Below are 6000 nucleotides of genomic sequence, written 5' to 3' on the forward strand. Positions count from 1 at the left end.
ATTTTTTAAAAAAATTAACTTTTTTAAATTTTGGGCTCTAAATTCCTACCCTCCTTCTGACTGTCTCCTTTACTCAATGAAAAAGCAAGTGATATAAGCTCTTTTATAAATTTGAAGTTATGCAAAACATATTTCAATGTCAACCATGCTGCAAAAGAAGTCAAATGAAGTAAAAAACAGAATATTCTTTAAACTGCCCTCTACTCATCAGTCCTCTCTCTGGAATTGCATACTTTTTTTTTTCTTATTAGGAGTTTTTTAGAATTGTCATGGATCATTCTGTTGATTGGAATACCTAAGTCTGTCACAGTTCTTTGTCATGTATATATTCTAGGCCACAATTCTTCACTTTTTATATTGAGTCCCTTGATATTCTTGATCTTTTGTTTTCTAGAAGAATTGTGTTACTACTTGTCCTAACTCTATAAGATACTTTGGTAGTTTGATTAGTATGACACTGAATTCATAAATTAGTTTACTTAGAATTGTCATAAGCCATTAATGTTTCATTAATATGCACCAGGTGTGAGAAATAAAACTTACCATTTGTCCCTGAATGATATTGCTCCTTCTAAGCATTATGGATGTTTTGATGCAGGATAGAATGTTTTGCTATTGTCAATATTACAGTCCTGAGAACATATTGAATGTAAATATTGAAATAAATGCCTATTAAGAACAAAAAGAACACTGTACACAGCAACAGCAGTAGTGTGAGATGATCAACTGTGAATGACTAAACTATTTTCAGCAATACATTGACCCAAGAGAACTCGGTACCACTTATTTAAAATATTATTTATCTCCAGAGAATAGAATCTGAATCCAGATCAAATTATACTTGATTTTTATTTTATTTTTTCTTGTTTATTTTTGGGGGGTTATTTATATTTTCTTTTATACATGACTACTATGAAAATATGTTTTGCATGAGTATACATATATAACTTATATCAGATTGCTTGCCTTCTCAGTGAAGAGTAGAGGGAGGAAAAAAAAGAATTTCTAACTCAAATTTTTTAAATAAATGCTAATTTTTATGCGTAATTGGAGAAAATGAAAATATTATGTAAATAATTTTTAAAATTCAGTGTGTGTGTGTGTGTGTGTGTGTGTGTGTGTTCGTCCACTAAATAATGATGAATCAGAAGAATTTATGAAGAAGACAAGATATGAGACCTGGAACTAAAAAAAAAGAGTGCTATATAAAAGAAATGAACAATAAATATATTTTAAAAATTGCTTGTTTCCTTCTGATTCTAATGAATTATCATGTACACACACACACACACACACACACATATATATATGTATGTGTATATATATATATATATATATATATTTAAAGTGAAAGTAGTTCTAATTCTTTTTTTCTTAAGAACTTAATTTCCAGGCAAAGTGTTCCCTTATGCATTAAAGCATCATTTCCTTGTGGTCTGATTAGAAAATACATAACAGCTACAGTAATTATATATTGGAACTTACAGTTTTAGAAAGCATTGAGGTTTGATAATGATCTGAATGTTTGGCAGACATTACCAATTGTTCAGAGAACTTTATTTAAGAATATTTTTCCTCATTGTAAATCTTACTAGTAAATTAATGATCAGAAATATACAGATGTCCATCATTTCCCTATAAGGACAAAACAAAATGCAGGCTATCTAGGACTTTCATATAACTACTTGTTTTTCCAATTTGCAAATTATTTAACAATAATCATAATTGGTTCAAAATATATACATAATGCATGTGAAACAAATATTATCTATACAAACTTTTATATTTTCTGTGATCAATCCAATAAAGTAATCATCATCCAAAAGCATTTACTGAGCCTATTTAGTGTGTCTGTCTTTGATGAATCCCTATTCAAAAAAGTTTCAGTATTTTCTCTCCATTGCAGTTATTTGACAACTACGTTCAGGAATGAAAGGCAATTATTTGATATGTTTTACATAATGGAAAAAGTTTGGTCTTAGAATCATGAATGTCTAAGATTTATTTTTGACTCGGCACAAATGACCACTCTACAATTTTCATTCATTCCTTTCTATATTTTTCTATTTGTTCATTATTGTCTTCATATTTGCAGTGTTCATCCTAGTGTCCATGACAGAATCCAGCTTCTTGTCAAGTGCTTATTTGACAGAAACGCCTATATTAAGTCCCTTACCTTATTCTCTTCTTTTTTTTTTTATTGCATGCTGTGCCTTTTATATTTAGTTCCTATTATGGAATATAGCATAACAATATAATAATAGTTAACATTTAAATAGTTCTTACTTTGTGTCAGGCACTATGCTGTATTTTATAGTTATTTTCCCATTAGCTCCTCAGAACAATTTTCAAATTAAGTGCTATTATTGTTCTGCATATAAGAAAATTCTGCATATAAGAAAATGATGAAAAAGTTAAAAAAAAAAAAAACTTTACCTGGAATCACACCTTAAGTCAACATTTTATTTGAAATCTTTGTGTCTTTTGTATACACTATTGGCTACACCCAGTTTCTCCCTGATTGTTTTATTTAACTCCCTATAGATTTTCTCATTAATTCATTCAATTTGATTTTAGGGTCTTTATACCTATTCCAGGAACTGCAATTTCCTTTTGTTTGTACACATTAGATATGGTAACTCTAAAGTCCTTAATGACCCAACTTCCTCCTTTCTTTTCAATCTCAAACTATATTCTTTTTCACTTTTCAGTTCCATGCCACTGACTTACTGGCTGATCCATGAATAAGACACTCTTTCTTTCAGCTCTGAGCATCCTCTTATCAATTCCCTTGTGTCTGGAACCTGCTCTGATCTGCCCTTGGACCTCTATGGCTTTCCTTTAAGTTTCAATTAACATCCTACCTCTATGAAGCTGTCCTCAGTCCCTCTTAATACAAATGTTTTCTTGCTGATAATTATTTCCCATTTTCCTTGATTATAGCTTGCATTGTATATATGTTTTCATTTCTCTCCACCATTAGATTGTCAGTTAGTTGAAGGCAGATATTTTTTTGGCTTTTTTTAATCCCTAAAATTTAGCTGAGAGCTTGGCAAATAGTGTTAAGAACCACACCTGGGTGAAAGGGCAGGTTAATTCTCTGAGAGCTTCCACAGCTGTGGATCATGACACTTGAGGGAGTTGTAAGGCAGCCTTTGCTAACACAAGTGTTGTGGACTGGGAATGAAATAAATTGGAGGCACAAGGAAGAGGAGAGGGGTCAGACAATGCCACGGCCTTTCAGTCAGAGAGGTCAGTGAACAGCAATAGCCTCTCAGTCTCCTTGTATCATCCACTCATAGGAGGAGATCCATTCTGCAGGTCTGGATTTGATCTCTAGCAGCCACTGTCAGGTGGCTCCTGCATTACAACAAGTAAGTGTTTATTAAATATTTTTTATTAATTGTTGACTTAATGTAGACATTCAAATATGTGTGTATGTGTGTACTTCTTATTTCTCTTTGACTTAGTCTAAATTCAAATATTTCTCAATGGCATATTCTACTTCCCATTCATTTTTACTGTTACTTTCATGAATATTTTAAATATAGCACAATAATGATTTTGATATTTCTGTAAATGTACCATAATGCTTAATCCAGTGGATAAACAGAAGAGCATTTGCTAGAGAAGTGTGCATAGGATGATGATGATGATGATGATGATGATGATGAAAATCATGAAGGGAAGGAAAAGAAAAGGAAAAGAATCGATGATGATAAAGGATGGTGGGTGAATCTGATAATGATGATGATTGCAATGAATAATTAGATTCCTCTGGGTTGAGGCAGCCTTGTATAAGAAGTAAAATGAAGAAGTTGAATTTATAATAAGAAAGATCTGGTTCCAACCTTGTACTAAATGTTAATAGGCTAGATGACCTCAGCACATTATTAAATCTTTTTTGAGATTAGATTTCTTGATCTGTGAAATGATGTTAAAATATTTATTACAACTAATTTGTGAGAAATATTTATGAACTCTATCTTCAAATAGCAGCTTATTAGACTTTCTTAAAAAAGGTATATAATGAAAATAAATTCATATGATTCTTACTACTCTGAAATAATCTTTTTAAGAGGGGGGGGGAAAAAAGAGCAAAACAAAATAAAACCTTCCCTGTGATGATTTTACCATAGTAAGAATAACATTTGCAGTGGATATTCTATGAAATTGTTTCAACTCACAGGGTTTGGGTTGGGTTACTGCTGGGGAAAAACTATCAGTTATTTGTTTTTTATTTAATAGAAATAAAAAGCTGGAGAATCTTCAAGGTTATTATGCAAAGCCTATGTTTTCAAATATTATAATAATGAAACTCTTATTAGTGTAATTATTTTGTTTTCCTATCAAACCAAGGTAAATTATGTGTTGCATGAATTGTGTATTGTGCCAATCCATAAGAAAAGTACATTACTTAGAAAAAGACAATTGCCAGTACTTTGTCTAGTGTTTTTATAAGAAACATTTTAAATTCCATAATGTTTTCCCTCCTCATACTTTTTACAATTCAGGCCAATTGAAATGATCTCCAGAATTCCTGATCAAAATTCTTCCCCAAGTATTTTATTATTGAAGAAAGCTAAGGAAAAGACTGTCAATATGACTAATACACAACTGTATTTCTCTATCTGAGATGGAAGCTGGAAATAGCAGCGAGTAAATTTAGATCTATAAAATAGGTTCTTTTCCATATAACCAGTCAGCAAAATTTCAGGGTTTTCTGCTTATAGGCCTCTTTTCTGGAAAAAAAATCAAGAACTTTCTCCTAAAATTTCTTATATCCAATATGCATTAACATGAGATTAAAAATGTAAAGGAATTCAAATGGGACAAATGTAAATTCTTATGTTGATTTTTTTTTTTTTTTAAATATCACAAATGAATAATAGGAAAGATATTTCTAGACATTCTTTTGAAGAAAATTCAGAGGTTTTTTTTTGTGGATTTCAACTTGAATATGTCAAGGCTAGTATATATTGTCTAAGAAAGGAAATTTGATTTTCATGAAGAAAGACAGACCATTCTGGACTTAGGATGGGATAGTCCTGTTGCATTTGGCCTTGATGAGACAACCTTTGCACCTCTGTGTCCTGTTTTGGGTGACATTGTTTAGAATGGTAATTGAAAGCTTCCAAAATGAGTAGGAGGAAGCAACAATAACACTGGAGAAGCAAAAAATCATAACGTATCATGATTTGTAGAAGATACCATTTTGTTCGCATAAAGAATAGTTTCATAATTTTATAAATGTTTATTGGAAAGATGCTTAAATTTTATTTCATTAAATTGCTACATTTTGTTTATGAGTATAAGCCAAAAATGATACTTATTGCCCAGAATATCACAGGTCACAAGTAACAGATCTATTATCTTAATCTATATCCTGCAATGGTATAGAATGTCCCAAAATTAATTCTTTTTAAGTTTTCAATACTAAATTTGCACTAAGATTTTTGAGACACCCTGCATATCCTAGTGTTTTTTGTTTTGTTTTGTTTTTTCCATTCTAGCCCAAGAATACAATATATCTGGGACTGAAGCAAGATAAACAGATAGTTTTATTCAAATATTGAATAACTATTATTATGAAAAGGGAATCAACTTGTCCTGTTTCCCAGAAATGACCATATGAAATGGCTGGAAGTCATAGAGAGGAAACTGATTTCAATAAGGATTCATTTGTTTAGAATAAGACATATTCAAAAGGAGATAAACTGCTACAGCTGGTAGAATGTTTCTCTTGTACTTGTTTCACTTAAAGTCTACATTCATTGATGATAAACTATTTTTAAATTTGTGTATGTATTCTGAATGTCATGCTATAAAAAAGTGACGACTATCATTATCTGACTTCATATTAAGATAGAGGTTTTTTGTAAACTAAAAATTTTGTGTAAAAAAAAAAAAAAAATGTCTTGCAAAAGTTGAAAAATTAGCAGAAACTTGTTTCTACTAATGCAATGGAATCAAACGTTGCATTGGACATTAAAGAGAATT

Source organism: Sarcophilus harrisii, chromosome 6, assembly GCF_902635505.1.
Source record: "Sarcophilus harrisii chromosome 6, mSarHar1.11, whole genome shotgun sequence".
Taxonomy (NCBI): Eukaryota; Metazoa; Chordata; class Mammalia; order Dasyuromorphia; family Dasyuridae; genus Sarcophilus; species Sarcophilus harrisii.